Raw genomic sequence first — 20,035 nt, 5'->3', positions numbered from 1 at the left:
ATGGTGTGTTATCATAAGTTGTGCATTATGAGTGACGGATTTACAACTTAAACAAATCAGAAGCATTCTCCCTGCAGCATTCTCACATTTTATGAAGCATTTGAAATGATGAGGGCTGAGGCAGTTGATGACCACCAGCTTTTTCCAGTGTTTAGTCTCAGTAGCACAGCGGTACTAAATTAGCTTAAAGAGGCCATTTCCTATTGACCACAGAGGTACTATGCATGCAGATGTCTGTGCAGTTGGCAGATAATGTTGTGAGGCCTATGTGGCCCCATCATCTGTGCTGACATCTGGACCATATGTCTTCAACAATAAAGGGCCAGGGTCCAGTTGGAGTTAAAGCAGGGCACACTGGGGTGGAAAATGTCCAAGGAGCCACAAGGGTATTGGTTGTAAAGAGAGAAAAGGGCAACGAGGTAGTTTATTTAAAAACAAGCATGCAGCTCAACTGTGAGATTTTTTAACTACAGGGCTTCAATGTGTGTGAGAACTAGGTTATCATGAAAAATGCACTTTGTTGTATGCACTTCATCATGACAGGAATATGCTATAACCATGAGAATAGGAGTGAAAATGAAAACTGAAACAGGGAAAACAGCAAACCACCGTATGCTATTTCTTAGACCATTAGTTTGTCAGTGAGGATGATCTCTGGAGGGATGGTGCAGAGAATGAGGAAGAGGAAGGAGAAGGAAATGTAGGCAAAGGAAGGGAAGCCAGGGGGATAAAAGTAAAGAAAGGGGGATGGGATGAAGTAAAGCCAGAGGGTTGCCAGTAATTAGCCATCTGAATGTCCTCCCCCAAAAAAGAAGAAAGCTGACATAAGCAGGAGATTCCTAGGAGATGGATAAAATTAAAACTGGAAGCCTTTGCGGTCGCTGATGCTCCTCTATCTCAGAGATCAGATAAGCAGAGCTCCATGAAAATATTACTGATCTGATCACTCCACGTGACAGTGGGACACCGTGATTATATTGTGTTTTGCTCGAGGAAGAATCCTATTTTCTTCATACAGCAAAATGTGGGACTGCTGTCCTGTAGATAACAACTTCAACACATCGGCTTGCAAGGGTTTTTGTTAAGACCAAAAGCAAGTAAAACTTTTGCACTAAGTGTTTGAATAGAAAGCCTTCCAAATTTGCATCATTCTTGAATTCATACATAATACTTGAGCAAGTCATTTGCAAAATGCTGTGTCAAGTAAAAGTCTAATGGCATTCAAATGTTCCTGACATCCTGAGATACTTTTAGAAATTGTAAATCGATTTTCTTTTAAAAAATACCGAAGAGCATTTTCTAAGCTAAGCTTTTTGCTTTTCCTCTAACCATATGAAACATTTCTTTGTTATCTAAAATCTACATCATGATGTAGTTATTTCAGCAACTTTGTGCTATGTATTCATTATTAAATCACAGTGAAATCTGCTTATATTGGGTTAATACTGCTCTAGTAAGCAAGTCAGCAGACCTGTATGATTTGCTAGTAGCCAGAAAACTGCCTTTAAAGAAGGGAGATGAAGAAGGACTCTAGCTCAAACCAAATGTGCTAAAAATAAATGAACCAACTCACCTGAAAGAGGTGATTTGTTTTCTCTCAATTTTTGGTTAGAGCACACAAAAAAAAGAGAAAACAATTCTGCAGTAAAAAATATATCTAATTATGGTTCTGTAAGCACATAAAGAAAAAATGTGCTATAACGTATGGAACAATTCACCAACTATACAATACTAGTCATGATGCTAGGTTCAGGATACAAGATTTTTTTTTATTTTGTCACAATTTTTTGAAAGCGTGTAACTAACCCAGTTTATATTCAAGCCTGATATTTGTAATGCTTTTATTTTGCCTTTTTACTCCCAGGTTACTTTATTTCCTGTTTTGATTACATGCATGCTGATATTTTGAAAGGACACAAAAGACATTTCCACTTAATTGCAATTTTAGGGAGTAAATTAAAACTCCTAAAGATTGATCAAATGTATAAAAAATATGGATTTATTTGAACCTATTAGAAGGCAGAATCTCTTACAATGCCTTAACATTGTCTTACCTCTCTCTTTATCCCTCTGTTACAAAGCAGGTGGGAAAACATATCTTGCAACATAAAGATTTAATAAAATGAAGATTTAAATGTTTAATCTAGAATGATTTCCAAGTTATCAGGCCAGGTATTCCTATGTGCTCTGAATCTTCAGTGACTTTAAATCCCATGAGTCAACTGTTGCGAACACTCTGTGACCACACGTAATGCCAGTCAGCTTCCAAGAAAAAATGCCTGTGGTTAGACACCATTATGTATGACCAACCTGCCATTAAGGCTTACCCCCTTTCATCAGTATATGTGTGTGCTGCGTGTTTGTATGTGAGGCGCTACTCCTTGCATAAATATTGCTGTCATGTGTGCATTCACGCACACGCACACACAAACACCACTGTATCCTCCCCTAACAGCTGTTTTTCATCACCAGCCTCACACATATGTTGGCACATCTCCCACTCTTTCAGCCTCATGAATCCCTCTGCCTATAAGGGGGACTATTCCTCACTCCCATTTTTTATTTTCTCAACTGTTCGTGACAGGCAGCATAACAGGATCATCAATCCCTTTGTCCTTCACACTCAGCTGTCCAACCTGCCCATGGTAGGACTCAGGAGATCGCAGCTATGTCACTTTAATGACTTCCTTTTCCATGTTGACTCTGCAGCGATAAAGTGAGGGATTTAGGCCATGACCAATTCTTCTTCATCAATTGGAATTAATATAGAACCTGAATACACCTTTTCCCTTTTACTTGGTGCGACTCATACAAGTCAATTCAACTTCATTATGTAGAATAAAAATGATGGCTATCTAGCATTGATTTCAATGACTCATGAAATGAGAAGGAAAGAGGAGGTGGAGCGGGGTTTATAAGTGAACCAAAGGGATTAAAGGCTTTCCAAAAAGACTATAGCTTTGCTCCAAAACCTACACCATAGCCCATTTCAGAGTTATGATTTGATGGGATTTGGGGATCCAGATATTTATCCTGGCTAAGCTGAAAATTCCATACTTTTTATACTTTGTGCTCTGTGCTTATTCTACAGTTTATAGAATCGACTGCTTGGTAGTTTTGTTGGTAAAGCTAGAATGACTAATATTCCCAGATTTTTAATGGGCTCAGTAGCAATGATAATGATAATGAGATTATGGACAAGACGTCAAAGTAGGCAGGAGTAAGGGGGGTTGCTAGGGTTGCACCATGCTAGTTTACTGTAAAAAGCTAACCTGGTTAAACCAACTTCTCTATTGAGTCCAAATGTCCTTAATTAAAGCAGATATTTGTCTGTTTCACTCCCATTTCGTCATTTCCCCTACTGAAGGCAGCCATGTTGCATGATGTTTTGCCACCCTGTCCAACGGTATTCTGAGTATTAACATATTTTGTGCATCCGCTGACTTCTATGGATGTGCACAGTCACATCTCTGAATGTATTTTAAAAATAATACAAACATATACCTATCAGCAGAAGAAAGCTATGACTGTGGATGCCCCTGTGTCAATGTGTCCACTGACTGTGAATGGGTTACCTACTCTTCTCTATCACTGACAATTTAGATTTTTTATTTACTCATTTTATTTTCTGATGCTACCGTATATGTGTTTTGGAGTTTTTTTACAAGCAACATAAAATTTAATTCACAGCTTGTCATAGTTAGGGAAAATTATGCTCTTCGGCTCTGTTAACCGCTTCACTGTAATTTGAACTGGTATCAGGGTTATGGCATTAACAATGGCCTGTTCACAAGCAGATCTTCCTGCTGATAGTCTGGTTTGCTTCTGTCGGTTAAATTAAATGAGTGTTTCTTAACCACTTGTAAGTCCTCATTGTAGGGTTAATTAAGTTATGCAATAGTAGCAATACTCTACACTGTTTCTCCAAGCAATTACAGCATAAAAAGCTTCCTTTCTGATAAAACAACCAGGATTTGTAAATTCTGATCACGACCCAAGTAGAAATTACATAACAAGTGGCGGGTGCCAGTTACAGTTTCTATGGAGAAATGTAAGAATGTCATGGTAATCTATCTCCAACCCCAGTGGAGAGAGGGGGATGAAGAAACAGTAGAGCTTCTTGGCTCGCTTTCGCCCCCAGCCATCTCTTTCCTTTTTTTGACCTTGCCAGCAGACCAGCGGGGATGTTGATTCCAGTTCCGTTCTGAGCCCATTCAGAGCGACTCTAGATAAGGAGCCGGTCCAGGCGGGGAACCATTTCCAACAGCAGAGGATGGTGGGGATGAGATAAGACACTAAGAATGATTATTTCTTTAAAGCAATAGAGGGAAATAATGATGAATTCTAACATAACATGAGTAACATCTGTTTTTTTAATTCAAAAGTTTATTGTGGGGAGAGGGAAACAGATTTTGAATTAAACTTTTTTCTATTGAGGGCAGGTTGTTTTTTCCTTTGGTTGATAAAGACAGTTTAAAATGAAGCCTGAAGGCCAATCTTTGCTTGTTCATATTTAGTTGAAATATCTGAGGACAACACAGGGTTCTTGAAACTCCCTCACTAGAAATATTTGAAGTCTCCCCCTCCCCCAGTCTCTCTCAAGCCACTATCAGTGCAAAGCATTCTATTGCTTTTTCAATCTGCCCTCCTTCTTCAGCTGCATGGAAAATAATTATTCACAAGATCAAAGCATATGAAAGGGCTTCTGCGTCAGTGAGGTTGAGCTTGGGGAGCCGGGTGACCAAAAGTGATAATAGCAATGCACTGAATTGTTTTTGCCCTCTCTTTATGCAGCGCTGGAGTATCTGAGCTCGGCAGTTAAGACTGATTGAATAGCGAAACAGTTTAAATTATTCTGGGGTGAATCGTTTTCTGCTAGTGTTGCTGCTTGAGCCTTTACTTAATAAAATTCATTTTTCGCTTTAGTGCATTTGAAGCAATTAGAAGCTTGCGGATGATTACGTCTATGTTCAAGACATATCCCCTAGCTGTGCCAAATTCATCAAATTATTAAAGTGAAAACAGAAACATTACTGAAGATAGGCTATATAAAAATGACGAAAACTTAAACTATCAATGAGAAAGACAAAAAAAACCGAAATATCAGTCGTACATTCTTTTAAAGGATTTTCTCAAGCCATATTTTAATCTAGCTCATTCCATGCCTTACTGTTCACTACTACCCGCTCTTAGATTATCCTCAATGAATGTGCAGCTATATAAGCTGTAGAAGAACAGTGTACAATGGTTAAAATAACCCAAGCAGAAATGTGGCCGTGTGCTCCACCAGGTTGGACATTGTGTTGCTCGTCAGGCAAAAACAGGCACTAAATGGGATGTACACTATGTATCCCCTGTAAGTAGTGAGCTTGGATTCTTATGTGCTTAAGGGTCAAGCAATCAAGCTAAAAGGTTGTCGACATGCGAGCCCACAGTCTTGTGCTCACATACAGTACATCAGAGTGACAAACTGACAAGATGCAGGCCACTCAGTGGATGACTTGTGTGTAAAACCAAGAGGAGACTGATTAAATGCATTCCAGGATAAGAACACAAGAGAAGATAGAGTAGAGTGCTTGAGTGACAGTCTTTGAATAAAATGTAGACTGTGCCTTTATTCCCGTGTCAAGCAGGACATGACAGTATCTGAGAGGGGTTTCAGAGGTGTGCTTGAACACTCTTTAAGGAGATGAGAAAAACCCCTACAGTACTGTAAAATCACTCATGTAAGGAGTTCAATCCCCTTTGCTCCAAAGTTTCAATCAACACTATTTTTTAAGTATAGGTTGCAATAATCACAGAGGCGACCTCAAACTGTAAGTGAACCATAAAGCACACCCTGACTTCATTGTGAATTTCAGGAAGGTCTGTTCAAAATCAGGAAACTCTGAAATAACAATACACACAAGCAACTTCGTATAACTTGATGTGTTGTTATTATTAATGTCCTTAACTTTAACAGAAATCTGACACATCGTCCCTCAGGTCGCCTAAGCATACTTTGTAGTGTTTTCTTCAGACTGAATGGAAAGCCAAAATTAGAACTGGACCAAAAGCAAACAAAGATGATGAAGAGATGTAGATGGTAGCTACAGGCTGTGCAGACAAAATTTGTCCAAGTGATGTGAAACGGTTTTGAGCTAAATCTCTTCAAGATCATCAGATTCAAATCTTGACTGATAAACTACAATCGGAATTGCTGATGGTCCGATAAGGTTCAATTTGGTATTTGATCCGCAGAGCCGGACTGGGACTTTTATTTTTCGGGGTCTGCTTGCTAGTGTTAGCACCTTAGATAAACCTAAGCTATACAGCATCTCCTTAGGTGGGATTTATCTTGCTACTGTTCTACTTTATCATTTTTCTTGTGTTGCACTACAAGTAAACAGGTGCGGCCAGTGGTTGGCGTTCCGGTGCGCGTGCGTTTGCAGCAATGCATGTTGGTGTGTCGCGTCTCAGCGTGCCCCAGCGATGTCTGCAGACAGCAGAGGAGCAGGGACAAGTAGCCGCAGCTACATCATACGCGGTTAAGTGTAGTTTTAACATGACTGTTGGGATAAATATTTACCGCCATGAAGTGTATTGCTCTTTGAAATTCATTAATTAATTAATTAATTAATTAATTAATTAGAAACGGACAATCAACCTGCATTTAGCGCTTGTGGGTGTCAGCGGAGCGTCCGGAACCAGTCAAAAGACACGAACAGTCAATCAGCTGGCTATCCAGCGCAAGCCGCACGTGTAAACAGATGAGAGGGGAGGTGACTGCTCGAAGTCAAAGACGTCGTATTTAAGTTTATGTTCTGCTTGTTCAACAGTCGTTTGATGTATTGATATTTTTAACAGACATTCAGAGAGGATTTGATTTGCAATTTGAATCGTCTTTTTGTTTCTTTTGGCGCTGGTGATTTTCCTTTGGCGCTGGGTAAAACCTCTTTGGGGGGTGCCAAAGAATCCTCTATGCAGGAAAAACCCTGCTGATGAGATGCATATGGGATAAATGTTCTTTTTTTCCCCCACTGAGCTTGAGATGGATTTTGTATCACATTTCCAGTTTTTCGCCACCATACATAAATTACAAGGTAATATAAGGCTACACAAGGCCCTGTGTCTTTTACATCTCCAGAGCATAGCAATGATTTTAAATGTCACACGGCAGTTTAGCGTGATTAAACAGTAATAGTGACAAAAAGCCATTACATCTGCGATAAAGGACAAAGGCCAGCAATAGAGAGCAGACATGACAGATTAGATTTGACACATACAAGCAAGAGGAAGGCGTCATGTCATAAAATATTCAGGCGGGAATGATATTTGATAGCCTAACCCGTGTCGAGAACATAAAGTCACAAGTGATGAAATGGTGCAATATCTGTCTGTGACCATAAAAAACTGAGTCATTACAGTGCATGCTTACATGTGGAAAGGCTCTCAAGCCCATTATCTAATATGGCAGCCCCATGAGAACCCAATCAACCAACCAGTGGAGGAAATCAGGGAACTCTGAAGGGTCCAGAGCAAGTTCAAAGAGATCAAGGGGGAAGAGAAAGAGTAAGAATAGTTTACATGTGATATTATGCATGTTTCCACCTATCTATGCTCCTTTCCACATTATAAGCTACAATAGGCATTTGAATAACCATAAATTAAACAACTTAACAGCAGGGTTGTTGGGGAAAGAAATATCAAAAAGCATGTCTTTGTGGAGGTTTGTAATTTCAGAAACATTTGCAACAACTTCCCCTAACTCTGAAGATAAACAGCAAAATGACAAAATGAATAGGCATTTTTTTATTGCCCAATCCATTTTAGGCATATAAGGATGATTACACACACAAACAAAGGAACAGGACAAGACAATGCAGTGAGAAACACAAGTGACTAGCTAAAGAGAGAGAGAGCACAAAGCAACAGTTACCTTTGGAACAAGTGACATACAAAGTGTAACCATCAATTCATGTGACAATAGGAAGACCTTTTTTTATTTTGTTGTGAATCGCTTGGTATTAGGCACTGTGGATGTCAGCGAGACCCATTTCTACTCATTTATATTAATATAATAGAGGGTGTGGTTACTTTTTTTTTAATAAAGTGTTAGCCGACATCAACACATTTGTAAATCCCTTTGAAAATCACACGGTCACAAATTTACCAAAGTGTGAAATCGAGTCTGTCGGTTAGTTATTCAATATGGAGAAAACTTCCTCAGGCAGCGATTTGTCACTAAGCTGACTCTTAGACAAACAAAGCCACTGATAGATGCAGAACATTAGAAATCCCATGTTTTTGGGAAACATTAAGACTTTCAAAGATGTGATAAAGTTCACATCTCACAGTTGTCTGCATTGTATTTTAGTTATTCATTGTCCAGCCTGATCATCTCCACTAAGAAACAAACAGTCATGTACATACAGGATCAACATGCTTAATCAGTTTGGTTACAAGCGGCTAATGTGATGCTCCTATTCATTTACAAAGAGATTTAATATTACAATAACGAAATGACTCACAAAAAAAATGCAAATATATTGCAAAAATATCTGGCATCACAAATGCTGAATGTCAACAGAGTCTTAGAGTTGTAAAGGAAAAATCACCAAGTCTTTTACAGAACCTTGTAATGAATTCTACACACAGAACACAAGCATGAGAAATCAGTATTATCAGTCGTTGCCACGCTCCAGTTCTGATTCCTGCATACAGATCCAGATTTGCTCTGTAATCTGTTAACAGCTTGTAAGGGCTGATTTAACAAGCCTTCAAATTGTCACCAGGCCAGCAGCCTGTCAGTTACTAATCAGCTACAAGTCAATGCTGCTACATTATGTTTTACATCACTATACATTATGATGCACAGTAATCCACTGGTGTCCTTTTCAAACACATTCTACTTTGCATAACCAACAGTATATGAAATATACTGTATATGATATCAGACTTACAATTTAAATATTACATAAATACAAACTGGAAGTTTTATTGTTAGAGTCTTTATTCATAATGACATTATTTGTAGGAGTGATTTTAAACAGACCCGGGAGTGAATATGCAAAAATGTTGAACTTACACCAACATTAACGACACAGTATATTCATCAACATAATGGTAAAGGGTTAATGGACTTGACATTGTATAGTTCTTTTCTAGTCTTCTGACTACTCAAAGCGCTTTTACACCGCATGTCACACCTAACCATTCACACACTGATGGTGGTGGTTTCTATGTATGTGACCATCAGAAGTAACTAATCCCCATTCATAGAACGCAGACGAAGCAGCGGGAGAAAAAATTTGAAATAAATGTCTTGCACAAGGACACAACAAACATGTACCAGCAGGAGCTGGGGATCGAAACCCTGACCTTCCGTTTAGGAGATGACCAACTCTACCAACTGAGTCTGAGCTGCCCCGTAATAAAGATCTCAAAATTAAAACTGGGTAAACAAGCCACCCAAAGTATAAAAACGATTTAAGTAGGCCAGAGAATGAGGCATGACAAGCATATAGCAGAGATATATACTTAGAGCACAAAAATAGTTAAAACAACAGACTATGAACATATACCATTTGGTGGACATTAAGTCTACATATACTTGCTTTTAGAAGCTCATTCCTAACTTGTAATCTATGCACCACATCCGCCTTGTGTTTAAAATATAACTGCCATTATGTGACGGTTTTCCTCCCACCACAGAAAATCTAATTTCTGCACATTAGCTGAGCACTCTGTTTTCTACAACTGTAAACATTTTAAAGAAATCTGGACTGGAACTGTATTCACAAGATTTGATTCCTCACCATAGATACACTTTAATAACATTCTAAAAACAAGAATTATAGTTCCTGTCATTAACAGTTGAACGAGATGAGCAGGAAAGAGAGAAGAGGATCATGATTGTGAAGTACAGAATTATCCCCTCTGCAAAGCCTGCTGGTGTTGGCTTCCTGCTCCAATCTGATTGCAGGAGGTCTCTGAGGGTCTTTCTAAGACTAACTACGTGATAAGAACCTGTGAAGGACCCTCTAAGAAAGAAAGAAAGAGAGAGACAAGAGGGAAATGAAAAGAGGTAAAGACAAAGAGGCAGAAGTAAAGATGTAAGACACTGGAAGAATACAAAGAAGTGACCACAAGGGAAAGAAGCAACTGTCTCTCCCATCTGTTTGCTCCACAATAGATTGCTGGAAGTAAGACTTCCAAGTTGAGGGAAATTTAAAAACCTTAATGTAAAGTATGGTGCTCCAATTATTATAAACAAGAGGATGAAATAATACCAGGCTGTACCAGCCTTTGATGGAGAGGGTTATATTACTGAAACAAGAATTAGAATAAGGCATTTATCATTGAAATCTTTACCACATTTCTTATGCAAAAAATGTAAGATAGAATGACTTGGCAGAAAGACACAGAGTACCTTAGGCTTTGTGCCCTCTATTTCTTTGCATGTAACATAATGGCTTGTTCTTGCCAATTTTTCACAATCTCACGATGCACAAAATATGCAAGATTTTGAACAAAATTAAACTGCCAGCCAACGAGCACATTGTGAATCAAAATAAACCAAAAAGAAGAACCTTTGACTTTATTTGGGTTGAAAAAACTCAACAGTCAACTCTGGCTGCACCTGCCAGTAACCTTCAGACACAGAATATAGACTGCTGCTGCTGAAGGACTGTCATCCTCCACTCAAAGCAGTCACAGTAAGTGCACCCTAACTGTGTAAGCAAGTCCAGTTAGTTCAAAATAGTCATCCCATGTTGAAATCCATTATGAAATCAAGAGGAAAAAGCAAGTTAACTAACTAAATGACATGACATAAGGTAAGATTATAATGTACTCAAAGTCGGGTCAGTAAAAAGGCTATTAGACAAAATAAAATGCCTGCAAGAAATGTTCAAATGTAAGGTCAGGAAAAATAAGTTTGGTTTTGGCAACAAAAAAAAACAAAAAAAAATCAATAAACAGTTGTTTGTTATACAAAGTTGTTTGTTTTCCAAGCAATATAGAATAGATATACAAGTTCTGTTCAAAATAAATAATCTCTTCCTCCACCAAATAATGGAAAATGATCGATGGTGGTATTGATAAAGACTCGGATTGTTAAGGAGTCTTGACAATAGTATCAATAGCGAAAAATATTAACAATCCTCATCCCTGAGGATGATTCTAAGGTGGTGGTCTGTGTCATCGTACTCACTGACTTCCAGTAGATGTTGTATGGGTCAATCCTGGAAAAAAGGACAGCACTAAAGAATTATGCTTTAAACATATCAATATGTCCTGCAGTTTTTATGGAAAAAATCGGAACCGTGCACGTGTTTGAAGTGGTGTCACACGCCATGTGATCTACATGTTTCAGTCAGGTCCTAACTTTTCATTCACAAAAAAACATTTGACCAAATAGTGATAAGTCTACAGTTTTGATTTTTAAAGAGAGATTCCTGTACAATCTGTGTCATCAACATGAATTCTGAGCAGGCAGTATGTCAGAAAGCTGTCACTACATTAGAACAGCAATGGAAAGTTATTCAATAAGTGGATAGAAAGACAGGTAATGAGGTAAAATGAGACTGCATTTTATATTCACTGTCACTTTCTGAAGACTGCTTAAAGCAAGCCAAAGTCACAGAGCTGTCTTCAAGCTGCATTCTTAGACCATCATGATAAGTATTATGGATGTGATGACTGAGTCATCAAAAAACGCAGCGAGACTTCAAAATCCATCAGCGCCGCTCCCGATGCATAGAAATGAAGTCATTAGAACAGTGAGCGAAAGCGTTCCTGCTGAGTTGAACAGCCTTGTGTCACAGAGTTCTATTTTTAGGATGCTAGGCCCAAATTAGCCCTTTGAAGTATTATTCAGAATATAAACTGGATACCAAATAATGAGGGGAGTCACTGGTAGCTACGCTGTGGATCACCATGAAAGCAGGATCATTGATCCGAGCAGCAATATGAATAGAATTCCAAAGGGCAGTGAGGAAAATTTAAACAGGTTTTAGAGTTTTAGGTCTCACTAAAAGCGAGTTTGCAAAAGGAGATGTTGCCAGATTCTCTTGCATACTGTATGTGTTTGCCTCAGGTCTGTAAGAGGATCTAGAGATCTAAGAATTCACATTTCTACACTAAAATAACAGGCAAGTCTTTGATGAAAAGATAATGTTTCAACACTCATTAGTTTTAGGAACAGCTTAAGGGCAAAAACAGAGATACCTTCAAGTTTCTCTACCACCTACAGACTAACACTATGGGAGCAAAGCACCACACTCCAGAAAAGGGAATTATGGGCGAGTATGACAATCAATGCTCACCCACTACCATAACCAATGAATCCCCAAAAATCAACTGCATTTTCAGATAATATATTTAATGAAACTAAAAATCATTCTGTAGCTAAAGAGTGTTATGTTAGTCTAAGTTATACAAATGTCAGAGGTCAGAGTTTTCTACTGAAACAAAAAGCTCAGTTATAGTTCATTTAAGATTGTCTATCAATCAATTACAAGTCATGCATTGCACACATTCTCACACACCATTTTTTATGTTTTTCAAAACATCAAAACAGTTCACCTAAAACTGAACCCACCATTTTCAAGTTTGTCTTATTTGCTAATCTGTTGGCAAAGTATACAACTCCATTGTTTGCACTGAAGTAAAGGCACCAAATGGGTCCTCTTGCTCATAATTGAATCAAGAGTTATTTTGAATGGAAAACTGTTTCAAATGTCATCATCACACAAAGATTCAAATTGACTCATGAGATAAAAAAAACCAAAGATTCAAATTTACAATTATTGTGTGAATCCTCCCTGTATGAACCTGAAGCATTTCCAACTGTAACCGCAACCTATTGCTCTGCGTACGTTCTGTTTTTGTTTTCAGATAACCTGTGAAAGATTTCGTAGGAATGTTTAGTGGCTTTGCTCGGGCCTGAAGAGATGCATTGTGATGCTCACACATCTGTGCCAGCCGGCCAAGAAATATTCAAACTCTACCAGCCTTGCATTCCACCAACAGCTGAGCTTGTGAGAGACATGCACCAACAGGACGCCACAACACAGCCACGACCATGAATGAGGCGATGAAGGCTTTAAGAGTTGTATCACGTTGCAACCTGACAGCGTTCGGGGATTTATAACAATGTAGCTCTGGACTGCTGTGTATTTCACTCTTTCAAACATCATGATGAGCTTTCGAAAGTGCAGTCTGCCATGTTACATGAATCCAACCTCTTTTGGAATGTGAATTTGACTTTTTAAACAGGGAATACATTAGATTCTAGGAGTGGTTTTAGGGATCGTCAGGTTTTAAGACATAGGTATGTTAAGGTTTAGACTAAATGTTCAGTGCTTGTATACAAAAAAACCTCATGGCAAGCAATGTTATATAACAACCTAATGATTTTGTGTGACACTAGATGAAGAAACAAGGCTGCCAACGAGGCTGCTGCTGCTGCTGCACCCTGCAGCACAGAATTTCAGCTAATGATCCTTGAACAGATTTAACTTCCATGAGGAGGGGAAAAATATCACAGTAAGTAGTAAGATGCAATAGTCTGTATCTCTGGAAAAAGATGAACAAAGGGCAATGGTGATATATGAACTGCCATTTCAAGAAGTCACACAATAAAAGGATGGCGATGTCAGTCAGTCATATTATCTGTTGTTGTTGTTTTTCCACAGGAGTCATGTGTTTGACATGGTTATAATTATCCATAAAGAAGACTGCAGTATAAGATGTATACAAGTAAAACAGTAGCATCTATTGAACAAACTGTAAACCTGTTTTTTATTTTTTTATAAGTGCTTATTACTGTCATAATTTGTCTTGTTCTAATTACATTATGTCTTAGTTAGTCTAAAAACATATTTGCACTTTCCTGCACAGCTGCAGCACAATGAGAAACTCCCACACTGGATATTATTCTTCATTAGAGATTCATCTTACTTTGCACTGAGTCTCTTTCTCACCTTGACGGGATATTGAAAAAGATGTTATATTTCTGGTCATTTTTTGACCCTGTCCCACTCTACCCTGCTTAAAATAGTTTCTACTTTTTTCACATCCCCTGCCGAGTTCCCTAAAATCTAATTTCACTTCAGCCGTTTGGCTTCTGAAGACAGATCTGGCTCAGTGAGCCTTCTGGCAGGAGGTGACATGAAAAGTTTCCAAAGAAAAAAGACAGACTATCAATCCGTGGATATAAAGTAATTACCTTGAAACACTGGAAGAAACAATCCGAATCTTTGCTTTAAATTCGGAGTCTCAACATGGTAGTTTATATAACATTTTCAAAGACAAGTCCTCATCCCTCCAGAAACAAAAGCGTTCTTTGATTCAGGCGTTATCTCAAGGTTTATTGGGGATATGTGACAAAGTGCTGTAGCCTTTTTCTTTGTTTTTATCGTCACAAACTGACACAAGTTAAAAATACATTCCATTTAGATACTTTAGTCTGCCTCTGGCTATTCTCTTAACTGGACAAGATCTACTGCATTCAATAACATGCATATTATTTCCACTAAATGCTGCAACGGCTCACTACTTTGTGATAGTTGGAAAAGACACAAACTTACTGAGCTGCGATGAAGTTATGAAAGAAATACTGGCAACAGAGAATCTTCTTTTGAGTGACAGGTAAGTAAAAACAATAACTTGATTGTAGAGGGTTGTCCTCATTGTACAAGAATAGAAAGAAAGTACATGTCCCCTTAAAAGCTTCCTGGGTAATCATGCTGTCTTAATCATTTCTCATTTTTCCTCAGTGACATAGCTTCAGTGTTAACATCTGAATGGCATTAGCAGTTCAGGTCCCCATCTGGTTTCTGCCTTTGTCAGAGGCACACTCATTTTTTAACGCTATTTAAAGCCAGTCTTGTCATGATTGCTTGAACTTCACTGCAGTATGAAAATATGATTGCTGAAAAGAAATAACTTGTGTTTTTGCTGTACTTACGGTAATACTGATCAGGTACTGTGTTTAACTTGATACCTTAACAATAATATGATTAAACAATTTCATAAAAGACTTAACTCATGCGTTGCCATTAATTCACTTAATACTCCAGAGATATCCTCAGTTACTTCAGTGCTGGTAATCAATATATGGTTGAGACCAGGCCTTTAACAATCTAGTCAATTCTCATTCTTGAACAAATCACAGTGCATGTGAAGCTGAGTCCAAACCAAAGAAAATGCCAAATTGATTGTTGCATCTTTTCCCCTTTAATTAACTGCAATGATTGCTTGAATTGCAAATAAAAAAAAACAATAAAAAGGAACAGAACACATAAAAATAACTTGGTTTATGTTGAATTGAATGGTATTTATTATGTAAACGTGTTTGTCATCAGTCTATCATTGTGTATGGGGACTATATGGTTGAAACAAAATTGAAAGAAAGAAGGCGACTTTGCTGATATCTACTTGGGGTAATTCCAAAACCTTATTGCCTTGATCTCTTATTCCCAGGCATTTGGTCTTGTGCACTAGAAGCATCTATATTGCATATTATTCTGAATGAAATGGGCTGAATTAGAGCGCAAATGATCAATAACAGAGTAGGAGTGTTGAGAGAGGGTCAGGGATTGGACTCTCAATGATCCGGGGTACCTAATGTTCTGTATACCACAGATGAAAGATTGCCTATTAGCTCAGAGCTCGATTTTCATAGTGCTCATCAATAATGTATGTGGTATATATGCTTTCTTTCCAGCTAAATGACTGATTGGTTTGCATTATTTTCCATAAAGGAAATATGTTCTTAGGGGAAGTGGAAGGTCAAAGTTAAAAGTATACCCTTGAGTGCAGTTCCGACCTTCCTTTACCAACCAAACTTATTTCATGAACTGAAAACAGTCATTGTATACTGTGCAGGTCAATATATTAATGTCAAGAAAAACGTCTGAAATAACGAGGTACATCTTTCAAATTTGATTGGCTCGACAAAAAACTATTTAAGTTGCTATTTTAGATTTAAGTCCTGCAAAAGGTGAAACTACAAAGATTGTGATTAAACAATTTACATTTACCATGCAAGTTAACCTAAATTCTCTAAGCTAGTGTTAAACAGTCAGGAAGGCATTTATCCTGGTAATATTGGTCTCAATTTTAAAGTTAATAGTATGTATAGTATTCAGCTACTTCTAAAGGTAAGAAGTTTATTTGACATAAGCACTATAAGCAGGAGAAGTAAAATGAAAACTATATTTTTCTTTAACATGAAAGGGTTTGCAATATGTACACAGACTCTGACCTAGCAATTATGTGTCATGTAACACCAATAGAAAAATATGAATGATGTTAAATCCAGACAGATGTCAGAGGTCTGGTACAGAGGAAGGCATTCACTCCACCCTTCAAGTTTCAGAGAGCTGGCATGTAAACACAGCTGACAAAACATGCTATAGAGGGTGGGAGGAAGAGGGTCCGGCCGGGTGTGGAGGAGTCACAACAAGGCACGATAACATTATACTGAGCAGAGAAACTCAACTCTCCTCACCCATAACATCCACCCAGATGACAATGGTCAGAAGTTGCACTGTTCTGAGCCAGTCTTTCCAAATGATAAAGGCTTAATAAGATTGTCACGGATGGGTTATGTAATAAATCTTAGACTCGGAGGGCAGGAAACCATTTTTCCTTGACCTACCTTCTAAAAAATACTGAAGAACATAGCAGTTCTTTTCTAGGAGGCAAAGTAGTTAATATGAAGCATTTTTTAGCGCTCCCTCAAACCTTCTTCCCTCCAATGAAGCATAATCATGCATTTCCAGCAGTTGCATTCAGTGGAGTAACTCCTAGGTTGTCAATAAACCTGCTGACGCATAATACATGTTTAGGTTCTACTTTCAGATATACTGTGATTCTAATGGCAGCTAAATCCCTTTAAAATTGACAGGATGATAAATCCCTTGCAGGCAACGTTTTATCACTTCTTTATCTAGCCTTGCACATCAACTCCAATACAGAGTGACGTCAATCAGTCTGCGTGTGGGTGCCTGTGTGCACACATGATCTGTAATAAAAGTAAGGCCCTGCTGATCTGTCTGTTCAACAACTTTTACAGAACTTTTACAGAACTTTAACTCTTCTTTTCCATCGAATACTTCAAAGTTTCTCAGTGGTAGTCTGCCGTAATTTTGCCAAAGGTAATAACAATATGCGTCTCAAAGGGTCCAGGCGTATAAGACCGAGATCTTGAATCTGTTGGATTCAACTCTGCAGGTGGAGTCATTTTGGAACACTACTGAACAGTGCAAACCAGGGAAAGCTGAGGTCCGATTTGGACAACCATTTTTCAGACTTTTAAAAATAAAAAAATAAATGATACTCATGCAGTGATCAACTGTGTATCTATTAGACCCCATGTTGGCTGTACAGACTTAAAACAAGTTATGTTTTAAAGGTCAGATGACTTGAAAGAAGGAACCATTACTACACTGCCGAGCTCTGTGTAATTCAGTAAGATAGCCTGAGGCATCTCATTAAGAAAACACTGATACTTGTTTTAGAAATGTTCCAATTTTTACTTTAATATCAACTACAAAGCATGAAATCCCATTTATCATTTGATCTTCAAAGCAGAAAACATCCAGGGGGCAGAGGCTGAAACAGCTGAAACTTCAGCTTGTTTGAAGAGACTAGCACGACAAGGTTGACTAAACAGTGAAACAATAGGTGGTCAGACTAAAGGGCTTGTCGCAGATCAAGTTGAAAGTCTTTGGGCAGACTGGTGGCCAATAAATCTAACGCACAGATTAAGTGACAGCATATGAAGAAACTAGATCTATTTTCAAAAGTAGGGACTTCCCACTCTACCCTTGCCCTTGAGTGCTCTTTCAAGTTTGGCAAATACAGCAATGCAAGCATTGTCGATAATGCATTAGTATCACTGTTAGTTTTAATTTAATTTATCTGCTCTCCATGTGACGAAAACACTGCAAAATTATCTAAAGAATATTTTCTGAAAAATGGTCTTGTGGTCAGAGAAATGGGCCCTTTCAGCAGCCCATATTCAACCAATCAATAGCAGCCACCATTAATTCTACTGGAAGAGTGCATAAGCAACTAATGATAATTGACCAGCTCCAAACTTAAGTCAGGAAACAGAAACATACAGTTACCAAGGTAACATGAAATTAGTAAAATCACAAAATGTCTTGTGCAGTGTAATCTCAAGGTAATTATTAAACTATAAAAACTGATATCCCTACTTCAAAAAGACCACCATAGTCACACATGCAAAAATGGCATTGACCTTCACATGCTTCTAAGACGAGTGTTGTTGCTTTCGTTCTTAGCAGGGCAAATATGAATGTCATGAGCTGGATAATTACTCAGAGCATCTCAAAAAGAAAATCGACTCCAGCTCCTAATCCCACTTGATGGGAGACACAGAAACTTGCCAGCGCATTTATGGGTTAAGATGCATGTGGGAAAGAAGCTTAAATGAGGTTTTTGTGGTTACAGTGCAATACACTGTGGATGGATGATTCACATCTTGTAGGAGCAGCCTCTGTAGGGGTCTGAGAGCCACAAAGAAACTCATAAAATATGGTTTAAGAGTGTACAGTTATGCATAGACTTGTAAGGCTTTATGAAGCTTAATGCTCTCATCAGCATACTTGCATACTAACAATGATATTTTATAGCACTTGTGGTCACTGTGTAGGTTCAGCCAAAAAGTGAAGTATTGGACTAAGGTTTTTATAATGAATCCCCTAATAGTTATTGGCAATAAGAAATCAAATGTTAACTTCATTGAGGCACTGGAGGAAAAATCTGTGGATCCCCTGCTCATTGTGTGTCAGGAACTTTGTTATCGGTACCGGTATTACCTCATGGTTGCAACAGAATAATAGTCAGCGGATCACCAACGACGTAATGATGTATCTTCTTGGTACCAATTTGTTGAAATTGCATGGCAATCCCCATCTGTCTGATATTTCTAAAGCTGTTTAACACTCAAATGCCAATCTCAAGTTGGTGGTATAAGAAATTCAGGTTTTTACCAAAGTCTAAAGGTTTCATCCTGTGGGGGAACATCAAAACATTAAAGTTTCATGGCAAGTCATTAAGTAGTTATGTCAAGATTGGTGGACAGACTGACAGATATAACAGTCCATCAAATCATTACACTGGCATTGCAAAGGAAAACAAAATCTTAAAAAATCATATTCAATAACACAACTTGGACACTGGGAATTTGAGGCTGATTCAAAGCGAAGCCATTCTTCAACTTATGACAACATAAACTTGAGAATGGATTTATTTAGAAAGCAGACTGTATGGGTAAGAAGAGCTTCAAAGAAAAATACAAAACAGATACTTCCTCTAAATAGCCTGTGAAAAGCAAAGCTCCCTGCATAATAAATATCAACGTTCTTCTTTGATGAATGGGAGGGTAGCTGCATGCGTGGGAAAGCATGTCCATATCTTGGCAGCGTTGACTAAGGACTCGGGAAGAGCCATGGCAGGTCATGAGGAACGATGACCTCTTCTCATGCTATGGCACATTCCTGCCATAACTAAGCAGAAACAGGCCTGGGATAACTATAGCAAGCAGCGTGGAGGGAACGGAGGTCACAGCTTGGTGGAATTTAGGGGAGACTGCCACCCACCCCTCTCAAAATCATTTTGAAAAAGGCTTCCCAAGTCGACCAAAACTAGGCTAGGATGTCAAACTGATTTCATTTCACCTCTTCACCTTTGTTCCATTAGCAGGTGATGGCAAGGGAAAGCAAGACAATCATTTAACATGTGGTCAGGGTTTTTGGGGTGTAGGCCCGAGGAAATATTTTTTAAACGATAAGCTCTTGATGTTATCAAATGACATTCAAATGTTTAACAGTTAAATCTAATATGTGCCAAGTGAACTGAGGTTGTCAAAATATAATCCAATACTTCTCAATATAGCACAAGTATGAAAATAATACCATCTCCATTATTTGAATGATCAATGCTATCAAAAAGTACCAAAGCTATCGTATAACTTAGGATCTTAAGTAATATTTCAAACAAAAAGTATCCACAATAG

General features: G+C 38.2%; 1 protein-coding gene across 1 annotated transcript in view; it reads right to left on the bottom strand.

The window, feature by feature from the left end:
* peak1 (pseudopodium-enriched atypical kinase 1) overlaps positions 1-20,035 on the bottom strand; it is a 99,485-nt gene that overhangs the window by 57,531 nt on the left and 21,919 nt on the right. The window lies entirely within an intron of this gene.

Source organism: Labrus bergylta, chromosome 7 (assembly GCF_963930695.1).
Source record: "Labrus bergylta chromosome 7, fLabBer1.1, whole genome shotgun sequence".
Lineage (NCBI taxonomy): Eukaryota > Metazoa > Chordata > Actinopteri > Labriformes > Labridae > Labrus > Labrus bergylta.
The sequence above is the reverse complement of the archived record's forward strand: the minus strand, read 5'-3'. Positions and strand labels throughout refer to the sequence as shown.